Raw genomic sequence first — 12,541 nt, forward strand, 5'->3', positions numbered from 1 at the left:
GAACTCTGCCTAACACCATGTACAAAAGTAAGATCAAAATGGATTAAAGACCTCAACATCAGACCAGAAACCATAAGGTACATTGAAAATAAAGTTGGCAAAACCCTCCATGATATTGAAGCTAATGGTATCTTCAAAGATGCCACGCCACTGGCCAAGCAAGTGAAAACAGAGATAGATAAATGGGACTATCTTAAACTAAGAAGCTTCTGCACCTCCAAAGAAACAGTGACCAAAATACAAAGACAGTCTACAGAATGGGAAAGGATATTCACCGAATACACATCTGACAAGGGGTTGATATCCAGGATATACAAAATACTGGTTAAACTCCACAAGAAGAAAACATCCAATCCCATCCAAAAATGGGGCAATGAAATGAACAGAAACTTTCTCAAAGAAGAAATCCGAATGGCAAAAAAGCACATGAGAAAATGCTCTACATCATTAATCATCAGGGAGATGCAGATCAAAACCACAATGAGATACCATCTCACACCTCAGAGACTGGCCCACATTCAAAAGAACAAAAGCAACCAATGCTGGCGTGGATGTGGCGAGAAAGGGACACTCCTTCACTGTTGGTGGGAATGTCGACTGGTTCAGCCCTTCTGGACAACAGTATGGACGATTCTCAAAAAATTAGAAATTGAGCTCCCATTTGACCCAGCAATACCACTCCTGGGAGTATATCCCAGAGAAGCAAAAATGTATAGTCGAAGTGACATCTGCACTTGTTTGTTCATTGCAGCACTCTTTACAATAGCCAGAAACTGGAAGAAACCTGAATGCCCAAGAACAGATGATTGGTTAAAGAAACTTTGGTACATCTACACAATGGAGTACTATGTAGCTGTTAGAAAAGATGAAGTCATGAAATTTACATACAAGTGGTACAATATGGAAAGTATCATGCTAAGCGAAATGAGTCAGAAAGAGAGGGATAGACATAGAAAGATTGCATTCATCTGGGGGATATAAAGTAACAAAGTATGAGATTAATACCCAAGAATAGCTGAGATCAGCACCAGGAGGATTACTCCATAACTTAGAGGCCAGCCGGGTATCCTAGAGGAAAGGGCAGTTCAGATAGAGAAGGGAGCACCAAATAAAGGATGTTTGGAGGATCCTCCCAGGAGGGGAGATGCATGTCGAAATTAGACTATGGACTGAACATGTTTGCCACTCAATGCCTCTTTTGCAGACCACAACACCCAAACGGAGAGAGAGAACACAGGGGATTGTCCTGCCACAGAGGCAGGGGGGGGGGTGGGGGGATGGGGGTGGGAGGGATATTATCCATGGTGGTGAAAAACGGGCACTGGTGGAGGCATGGGTATCTCTACAACTGTAAAAAAATAAATAAATAAAAATATGCTTACTCAGCTTTGTTGGGGGTATATTGACATCCAAAATTTACCAAGAAATCTTCAGAATTTGTGCTTTAAAAAGCTCCTATTTCATACTTAAATTTCATGGACTTTTGCATTTACTATCATTTTTGTTTTCTGAATCAAATGCTTATGTCTAGTGATTTGAAATATGCGTAAAGAAATGAAAATGCTTTGGGAAGGACTGATAAATATGGCAGAGCTGTTGAAAGCATTCAGGCTTAAAATAATTTTTTTGGCGTGATGACTGCGGTTATCCATGTCAAGGTTCAATGGACTTGGCTAAAGGAAGCAAGTGGGATATTAAATTGGAGCAGTGAATTAAAGAGAAAATAAATGCCAGGAGATTAGAAGTAGGATTTGTGAACTATTCTTAGATCTTAATTCTGTATAGGTCTGTGTGTAGTGTCCGATATGAAATATTTGGACTATATTTTGAAATTAACTTTCAAATTTGTCTTAAATTATATATAAATGTTAAATATTCATGTAATTCTTTATAAATATGATGCAGAATCTTCCTCTATCTCAACATTTAGTAAACAATTTGTTTTGTTATAAGGTTACAAAAATTATTTGTGATCAGTTATTTTAGTCAAATTTTCCACCGTCTTTGTAATATTCATCTTCTATGTAATTTTCAAATCGTTAATTTAAAAGATTAATGTTCCTTTCTTTGTACATGTAATGCTTAACATATATATGTATGTATATATGACACATATCACCCACATACACACACACTCTATATATGCATAATTATGTGTCTGGAAGGAATTCTTGTTTCTTTAATCCTACTCCTATATTTGAAAATAAATATTTCAATCTGTGCATCTATGGAATCAAATCACAATTTAAGATAAGTAAAGCAATCAGATTCTTAGACATGTATAAATAATTATAAAGTTTTAAAATGCAAAGACTTTAGTAATGGAAAGGGAACATATATTTCAACTGGGGAAGTAAACATATATGGGATATAGTCATTTAAAAAATGAATACTCCAACTCTAGAGCTTTGTCAATATAAATTCAATGGAGAAGGTCACAAAAATGGAACTCGGCTGTCTCTGGCCAGCAGGGGTATGGGGATTTGGGAGATGGTCCTCTTCCTTGAAGGGGAATTTTTAGATAATACTGGATTAGAATGATAGAGTTTGAAAGGTTAGTCATAGCAAAGATGAAGTGAAAGAAGAGTTTAAATTTTTACCATAGAAATAAATGTTTATTATTTGAGTAGCACAGTGAATAGTAGTCACTCACAAGTGAAAGGTAGAAGAGATGATATGAAATGAATGCTAAAAAAAGTCTTAACCATACCATATAAAGCAAAAGAACCCTTTGAGAATAAAGGATGCTGAAAAAAATTAATCCTGAAAATAAAACCATCCCATAATAAACATAAAATATGCCCATGAAAATAAGCATAGTATAATTTAGGATAAATAATAGTTACTTAGATATCTGTAAAGAATATTAATAAAATGACTGTAATAATCATTATATGAGACAAAGTAAATTATTTGAGAAAATTACAGTAACAAACACAAAGAAGAATATTTAATGATGACCACAAAAAGGTAATATTTTCTAGTTTTTGTTTGTTTGGGGACCACATTTGGCTGTGCTCAGGGATCACTTCTGGCAGGCTTGGGGGACCATATGGAATATGAAGGCTAGAACTTGGGTCAGCTGTGTATGTCAAGTGCTCAACCTGCTGTAGTATTTCTCCAGCCCCAAAAAGTAATTTTTAATGTCCAATATGGAAATCAAACCAGAATAATTCTAAAATAAATAAACTTAATAGTGAAGATATTTCTGAAAATCATAAATAAAACTTATAAGATGTATATAAATCTTTTCTAAATTTTTTATTGCAACACTAATTTCCTGAGTACAACGGGTTCTCAAAATGAATGTACAGTTTAGAAAGAATCATGCACATTCAATTCTATATTTAATAAAGAGAACGTCTCAAATCTATAAAATATTTATATAAATACCACAGCTAATCCACATTTCTGCAATATTTTACTCAAGCAGGTGTACACTAAAATAATAGATTTTACGCCCTGTGTTGTATTTTGTAAATTAGCTTTCTATTTTTTTCAGTACACTAAGTCAAAACAACAAATCCTGTGCTCAATAGCCAATCTAAGTGAAATGCAAACACATTGTTATGAGAAAACACAGGTCTCCACTTATATCCTCCCCAAAATCAATTCCCCACTTTGACATTATCTGAAAATTATGCAACTTTTGTGAACTACTGTCATTATCAAACTACATTTGATGAAAACATTAAAAATATTTATGAAATGTATAATATGAATTCATATTCACAATATTTTGTTTTAAATTAGTGAATTAAGATATACATTAATAACTTAGCTATTTTAATATTAAATAATTAATATTTCTTGATCAGTTGCATAATATAAACAAATTATTTGATTGTTCATCTAGATTGAGCTAATATATACCAATGAGTCAATCTTGCACACATTTCTGATTATTTCCTAGGGTTTATTTTATTATATCTTTTGAGGGGTTATGCCTAGTGGTGCTCAGAGACTGGTTCTAGTTCTCTTTTAGGTCTTGTTCCTGGTAGGGTTGGGATCCATATGAGGTGCCAGGGATCAAACCTGGGTCTACTGTGTGTAAGGCAAGTGCTGTACTTACCATGCTAACTCTACTTTCACATCCTAAAATCTACTGCTAACTATGATATTTGAAAAGTAACAAGGAAGAATAGTCTTTGTAATCTCAAAATCTATAAACAAATGTTATATAAAATGTAAAAACAAGTTTTATGTAGATCTTGCACAAATGACATAAACCTAATGTTTATTCTAGATAGTGACTTAAAAGTGTTGATTTGTATGTTACTGAAGACAAACCATTAACATATAAAAAGAATAAATAAAAATGAGCGGTGATGCTAATCTGTTCAAAATAGTGGTTTGGAGGCCCAATTTCAGAGTAATACTTGGTCAACCATACAGAAGATAAAGTATGAGAACAGCTAAATTTTGAAGCTCCAGAACACATCAACATCAGCACATTTGACAGACTTTGGGGGAATTCTATAGGTATCTTAAAAATGCTAATTAAAAAGACATTGCAAAAAAGGTGAAAATTAAAAGATTCAAATGTTACTAATATTTTATCTTTAAACATCATAAATTCCTTAGTTTCAATAATCAATTTATATTAATATTTTAATCAATCTTTAAAATAATCATAGTGTGATACTATTGATCTTATTAATATTTAAAATTCAAATGAAACAATTTTTCAAATTAACCACTTTTGCATTTTGTATTATTGATGGACATTATTAGCTTGATATTAAGAGTATGGTTTATAATGCACAAGATGGGCAATATCTAGAAAGCATAAAGTCTCTAAGTTTCGGAAAAGTTAAACTCAGAATGTATTTAACATAGTAAGATATAAGAAAGAACTAAAGCTAAATTTACTTTTACACTGAAAAAGGTTTCTTTGACGATTCCTTATCATAGTAAAATAAAGTCTTATAGATCAATTTAGAAAAAAATTAAGTGTTACCTACTCTTTAATGTATTGTAATCATCTGAGTGGGAAACCTTAAGAATTGCATTAAAATTTAATGCATACTAAAAAATTGACAATTTACTTGATGTGTATTTACTATTCTATAATTTAGGAGAAAAAACAATATCATTAAATTCTTTATGTCCAATATGTTAGGGAAGTGTACACTTCAAGAGTTGATTATGCAAAAACTTATGACTGAGTAATTATATATATATATACATACATATATAGCATAACCATAATATACATTAACCTTTTCAGGTTTAAAATATATCAAGAATTCTTGTGCCCACAGTAATTTATAGTGCTATCCGTTCTGTGTATTTTAAACTGTGTGGATAATAGTTTTAAATTAAAATTTATTTTATTATCACTTGATTACTATTTTTTGTTGGGGGCTATGCTTGATTGTGTTGGGTGCTTCTGCCAGCTCAGGTGCTTGGGGATCACTCCTGGTAATGCTTGGTAATGTGATAGTGGGAATTAAATTCAGGGCCTCGCATGGGCAAGGCAAGTTCTTTACCACTGAGCCTCATCCTTGGCCTTATTAAAAATTTTTGAGCCACAACCAGCAATGGTTAGGGCTTACTTCTGGCTCTACACTCAGGGATTACTTAACCCTGGTGGTACTCAAGGTACCATATAGGGTGCTGGAGATTGAAGCAGCATCTGTAAGGAAAGTGCCTTACCTGGCACACTATTTCTTCAGCCTCCTGATCCTTCTTTTTTTTTTTTTGCTTTTTGGGTCACACCCAGTGATGCACAGGGGTTACTCCTGGTTCATGCATTCAGGAATTACTCCTGGCCGTGCTCTGGGGACCATATAGGATGCTGGGAATTGAACCTGGGTCAGGCCATGTGTAATGCAAACACCCTAGCCGCTGTGCTATCACTCCAGCCCCTGATCCTTTTTTTAATGCTCATACCTATACAATGTACAGATAAATCTCTAGAACAAATTCTTAAATTCTTTTTAATTTTTAAAACTTTGAATGAATTACCCTCTAAGATGTACCAATGTATATGGTGTTCCTAGGGTTTATATTTAATTTTATCACCAACCTTGATATTACAGCACAGCGGGTAGGGTGTTTGCCTTGCACATGACAGACCCATGTTTGATTCTTCTGAGAGCCCAGCAAGCTACTGAGAGTATTCTGCCCACACGACAGAGGCTAGCAATCTTATTTTATGTGCCAAAACAGTAACAACAAATCTCACAATGGAGACGTTACTGGTGCCTGCTCGAGCAAATCGATGAACAATGGAAGGACAGTGCTACAGTGCTACAACATTGTCTATATTCTTTGTCCCTTCTCTTCCTTTTGGAATGAATGTTTTATCACTTCTTTCTAGAATATAAACTTGCAAACAAACAACAACAACAAAAAAACTCAACTGTATAAATCATGTGGAAGAGTGACTGTGTTTTATGTAGTTTTATTCTCCAATGTGACTTCCTCATGTGTTTCACATAGTAGGTGCTCAATAACTATTGATTAACTGCAGATAATTTGGGATCTATAAATTACATACAAATCTATTTCATGCTTCCCACTTGAATAGAACAGATTAGGGTATATTTCAAACAAGGCAGGTCAATTCCTTTTGTTCATTTGTAATCTCGTTGAAGTTAATAGACCCCATAAGTCACTCTCAGAGTAAGTAACTCAATTGAGAAGACATCTTAACTCTTTCAGGACACAATGCCACCTTTTATATTCTGGATATTGACTTTCCACTACAATTTACTAAGGCACTGGTGATAGTGAGATTTATTAGGGATATTCAGAAACTAAAATAATAGCTCTATGAGAAAAAAAAAACCTTTATGTTAACATGCAGTTTATGAGAAAATAAAAGAGCCAGTGCTATATCAATATCCCAATGTTGTCCTTGAAAATTTTGTCAATTTTAAAATACCTTGTGTATCAAGCCATTCTTTCCTCACTACTTTTTAGGTTACATTAACTCATTTAAAGACAACAATAATATTTCTTGTTGGGCATTAAATTAAAATATGGCCTTTTTAAGCTTCCAGCATAGCCCCAAACAAACACATGAAGACTAAATTGTTAACAAATTAATTTATATTGAATTCAAGTTCTCTGTAAGTCACTTATGAGACATTTTTATCCGGGAAATATATATATACATATTTGTATATGCAGATATTTGCAATTGTACCATACCCAGAAGTCGTCATGACTCGCTCTTGCTGCATAGTGAAATGCCAACAACACCCATGGGAAGGTATGCAGGAATCAAACATGGGTAGGCTGTTTGCAAGGCAAGCAAACTACCTGACATAATATTACTCTGGCTCTTAAATCTAGATTTAATATAAAAATGTTTTTAATGTTTATATAGAAAAATGAGTTATTTGCTGTTATCAAATTTTCTACCTCATGGAGTGTTTCATCTTGTTCACAGATGGTGCATTTTACATAGCTTTTGATTAATTTGCTGACAGACCAAAGTATAGGAATATGTTTTCACTAAATATAAATTGTTATTCGTAAATAATAACACAGGATGATTTTTAACATACCTAAAATTAGAACTGGAGAAAGAGCACAATGGGTAGGAAGTTTGCCTTGCTTGCAGCTAGATAGATCCTTGGTATTCCATATGGTTCCCTGAGCACTACCAGGAATGATTACTGAATGTAGAGCCAGAAGTAGTCCCTGAGCATCATCAGGTATGGCCCTCCAAAATAAATAAACAAAACACTTAAACATAGGCTAAATTTTCTAAATTCTACCTTTATTCTTCTAATATATAACTTGTGGAAATTATCATTAATATAACAATAACATTTACTAAATGTAGACTTATTATATTTAAGAACATTTTTTCTTAATAAATTCCATGTGATCTGTGTCATAATCTTTGATCTAAATCAGCATGCTTTACACACTGCGAAAAATAATTTTCTATTTTTATATCATTTTTTTTGAGTGGGCGAATGTGGAATGTAGTACATAGTTAAGTATCAATTAAATTAAGACTTTTCATATTGCTCATGTCAATATCATTATATATTTTATTGAAAAAATGCCAGTATATTATATGCATAAAACATAAGGTAAATTTCTCAGATATAATTGTTTGAGGTGTGTGTCTTAGAAAATCAAGAGTATTTATTTTCACATAAGTGGATGCATCTGGAATTTGCTTTAAAAGTTTATATTCATTGTGAGAAAATCTAAACAAACAGTCAAAAGATGTGTCTGTGGTGAATTGGGGCCACATGTGAGCACCTAGGTCAATTACTGAATATCATTTTCACATTTGACAAGGGAGATGCATCAGAATGAGGAAAAACATAAGTCATTTAATGTTTCTAAGAATAGATATATTGATAGACCTCATTTAATGATGACTATAGGCAACTTTGGAAAACAATATATATAAGATAGATTTTTCAAAACTAATAAATGCCTTTGGGTAAATGTAAAAACTATAGTATTTTTCAGAGACAAATACCTGTTAATGTTTATCCCATGATTTATTATTTCTATTTGCATAGGAAACTGTGTTTTATATCTTACTGTTGTCTTGCTCAATATATATATATATTTAAATTCATCAATTTAATATTTCCCTCGTAAAGTTTCAATCACTGTCACTGTCCTCCCATTGTTCATTAATTTGCTTGAGCAGGCCCAGTAACACTGTGAGACTTGTTAGAGTGTTTGGCATATCAAATACACCAGGAGTAGCTTGCCTGGCTTTGCCATGCAGGTGAGATACTCTCAGTAGCTTGCCAGGCGGAGGAATCAAACTCGGGTTGGCCATGTTGGAGGCTTGCAAGGTAAACGCCCTACCCGCTGTGCTATTGCTCCAGCCCAAAGTTTCAATAAACTTGTAAAGTTTACTGGAAGCACCCTCATCCCATTTCTTTGGGTGTGGTCTCTGCGTATTTTCATTTTTGTTCCTTATTTTTTTGCAGTCATAAAACAATTTATTTATATTGCTTGTTATACCAAAATGGTAAATAAAATTATCAAAACATGTTAGTAAAAGAAAATTTGTGAAAATTATTATATCTCCGAATGGTGTTATTAAACTGATTGAGATTTACTGAATTGTTTGTTGCTAGTTGAACCTTGTATGTTATTGTTTCACTTACTGAATTTAGTGGATTAGTTTCCCATCTAATTTGCTTTGCTTCTACTGGGCTATCAGTATTGTGGAATTTGGAGATATACTGTGACTGCATATGTGGCCCTGTGCTCCAGAACTATAGAACTGGGATCATTCCAAAATTAGTAGCGAAGCAGTGAAGCTGAGCCATTTATGTGCCCTAGTCTGTGAGTGTGGTTGCTGGGGCTTCTGGCAGTACAGGTTGCCCAGCTCCATTCTGAGAAGGACCCAGTGCCTTCATCCTGAAGGCTGATGTACCTAGTAACTTCATCAGCTTGGCATCTCTTCCAAGCATCATCTGTGCTTGTTGAGAAGGAAGAAACAATTGCAGCACCACAAACCCAGAATTTTTCTAGCTACTTATACAAGCAATTTTAGTCTCAAACCAATCTATTAATAAGGTACAAATTAATTTTTTTTACTTGACTCCCCCTCACATACTGAAAAATAAAGTTTTAATTGAAAAGAAAATATCAAAATGTCAGTTTTGGTTTAGTCTCTCAACTGAATTACTCCTTTTTAATTGAATAACTTTTCTTCACCTACGTATTTAATAGAATATTTTACTGATTCATTGTTTTTCCTTTCAATTATGTAAAAATATAAGTTAAAAACTTTTATTCTGTGTATCCTTGAAATATGCAATCACAAATGAACAAAGATAAAGTTTAACATTTTATTTTTCAACCTCTTTTGAAATACTTGGACTTCAGGATACTTTAATTATTTACCTACTTTCACATAATTCTTGCCCATATTTTTGACATACTTTTCTAACCCTGATGATAATGAGTTGGAAAATTGTTGACTCTAAAATATATAAAGATGTTTCTTCACTAAAAATTTCAGTTGGGAAATTTCACCTTGTGACTTCATTTATAATCAACCATTTTAGACTGTTATCTCAACCAAATATGTATTTATTTATTCATTTATTTATTTAAATTTTTTATTAGAGAAACACCATGAGGTACAGTTGTAGACTTAAAAGTTTTTGTGCTTGGATTTCAGTTATACAGTGATTGAGTACCCATCCCTCCACCAGTGCCCATTCTCCACCACCACTAATTCCAGTATCCCTCCTCCTCTCCACCCCCCTATACATCCCGCCTCTGTGGCAGGGCATTTTTTTTTGTTCTCTCTTTCCTTTTGGGTGCTGAGGCCAAACACGTATCTAATTTAGTCAGCCTTTCAAGGAGTCTAGGTGGGCTGATTTCTAAGAATAGTGTCTTTGATTTAGGATTCCCAACCCAGAGACAATGATCAGATAGGATGGAGACTGAAGGTGTTAAAGAGAGTAAATGGAATGAAATTGTTGACAGCTTCGATGACATAAATCTCTCGGAGTCCCACCTCCATGGCATCTACACCTATGGTTTTTTTGTTTGTTCTTAGTTTTATTTTAATGAATCACTGTGATATAGTTACAGACTTACAAACTTTTGTGATTACGATTCAGTCACAAAATGATCTAGTACCCATGCCTCCACCAGTGCTCATTCTCCACCACCAATGTTCCTAGTATTCTTTCCACCACCCCCACCCCTTCCCACCCCCTGCCTCTGTAGCACGTGCATTCCCTCTTGTTCTCTCTCTCTCTCTCTCTCTCTCTCTCTCTCTCTCTCTCTCTCTCTCTCTCTCTCTCTCCCCTTTTGGGTATTATGGTTTGCAATACAGGTACTAAGCTGTCATCATGTTTGGTACATAGTCTAATTTCAGCATGCATCTCCCATCCTGAGCAAGCCCTCCAACCATGATTTACTTAGTGCTCCCTTCTCTATCCCAGCTGCCTTTGACCCCGAGTACGTGAGACCAGCTTCAAAGCCGTGGAGTGATTTAAGAAGCCTTCTGCCACCCAGGAGCGAGTCATTCTTCCTTGTATGATGTGATCGCTCAAATCCAATCCAAGACTGGCAAAATGGCAGATTTTGCAACATCAATTCTGCAGCAAGTTGAACTGTATCTGAAAGTCACCCAAGCCTTGGTGCTGGCAACCTCTAGAGAGTTGGCTCAGTAGATATAAAAGGTGGTCATGGCAGTAGGCAATTCCATGGGTGCCTTCTGCCTGCATTGGGGGTGCCAATGTGCATGCTAAGGTACACAATTGCAGATGGAAGCTCACCTATATCAATGTGGGTTCCCCAGGCTCATATCGTGAGACTTATTGTTACTGTGTTTGGCATATTGAATACATCACGGGTAGCTTGCCAGGCTCTGCTGTGAGGGCGAGATACTTTTGGTAGCTTGCCGGGCTCTCCAGGAAGGGTGGAGGAATTAAACTCGTGTCAGCCATGTTGGCTGCGTGCAAGGCAAACACCCTACCCTCTGTGCTATCGCTCCAGCCCTCCAAGTAATACCCAGGTGTTTTTTCTGTCCAATATAATGTCTTCTGATGATCTTGAGGTGGACTGGAGCAATAGCACAGTGGTAGGGCATTTGCCTTGCACGCAGCCAACATGGCCAACTCAAGTTCGATTCTTCCGCCCCTCCTGGAGAGCCCAGCAAGCTACCAACAGTATCTCGCCCGCGCGGCAGAGCCTGGCAAGCTACCCGTGACGTATTCGATATGACAAACACAGTAACAACAAAGTCTCCAATGGAGACGTCCCTGGGTCCGCTAGAGCAAATTGATGAACGGGAGGACAGTGACCTGATCTTGAGGTAACCAAGAAGTTCATGAGGGACACTATTCAGATTCTGGTTAAGAAGATAGAGTTGACTTTGGAGGGTCATCTGCCAATTCTACATCAACGTGCAATGAGAGAAGTGGAAGTTGGACAAACTGTGTGACATACATGAAACCTCAACCATCACCCAAGCAGTCATCTTCATCAACACCCTAAGAAACATTGATTGGTTCACTGTGAAGATGCATGCCTGAGATTTCACCATGTCTGCCACACATGGAGATATGGACCCAAAGGTATGAATTGTAATCATGAGGTAGTTTTGCTTTGGTTCCAGTAGAGTATTGATTACCACTGAACTGTTGGCCAAAGGCATCGATGTACAGCAGATTTCTTTAGTCACCAACAATGATCTTCCTACGGACAAGTAAAACTGTATTCACAGAATTTCATGGTGGATATTTTGGGTGTAAAGGTTTATATTTGGCTATCAACATGCTAACTGAAGACAAGAAAACTCAAGATTTTGAGACCTTCTACAATTTCTCCATTAGGGAGATGCCTCTTAGTGCTGTCGACCACATCTGAGAGGACTGATTTGCTACCTAGCTTTGGATATGGCTCTGTTCTTGAGTGCCTGAAAAGAGCAGGAGGAGAGGAAGGAAGGGAGCCAGGGGATGGATATTTTGTCATATTATGTTCCCTTCAAATAAATGCCATGTTTTGAGGCTACAAAAGGAGCTGTGAACTTTTAAGAAACTCTTTCTTTTGGGGATATGTTCTTGCCACAATGCTG

At 35.6% G+C, this 12,541-nt stretch overlaps 1 pseudogene; it reads left to right on the top strand.

Moving 5' to 3' along the window:
- Window positions 1-1,634: 1,634 nt before the first annotated feature.
- On the top strand, window positions 1,635-12,333 carry LOC130043161 (eukaryotic initiation factor 4A-II-like; annotated as a pseudogene).
- Window positions 12,334-12,541: the final 208 nt, after the last annotated feature.

This window comes from Sorex fumeus, unplaced genomic scaffold, assembly GCF_029834395.1.
Source record: "Sorex fumeus unplaced genomic scaffold, SorFum_2.1 ptg000115l, whole genome shotgun sequence".
In the NCBI taxonomy this organism is placed as follows: domain Eukaryota; kingdom Metazoa; phylum Chordata; class Mammalia; order Eulipotyphla; family Soricidae; genus Sorex; species Sorex fumeus.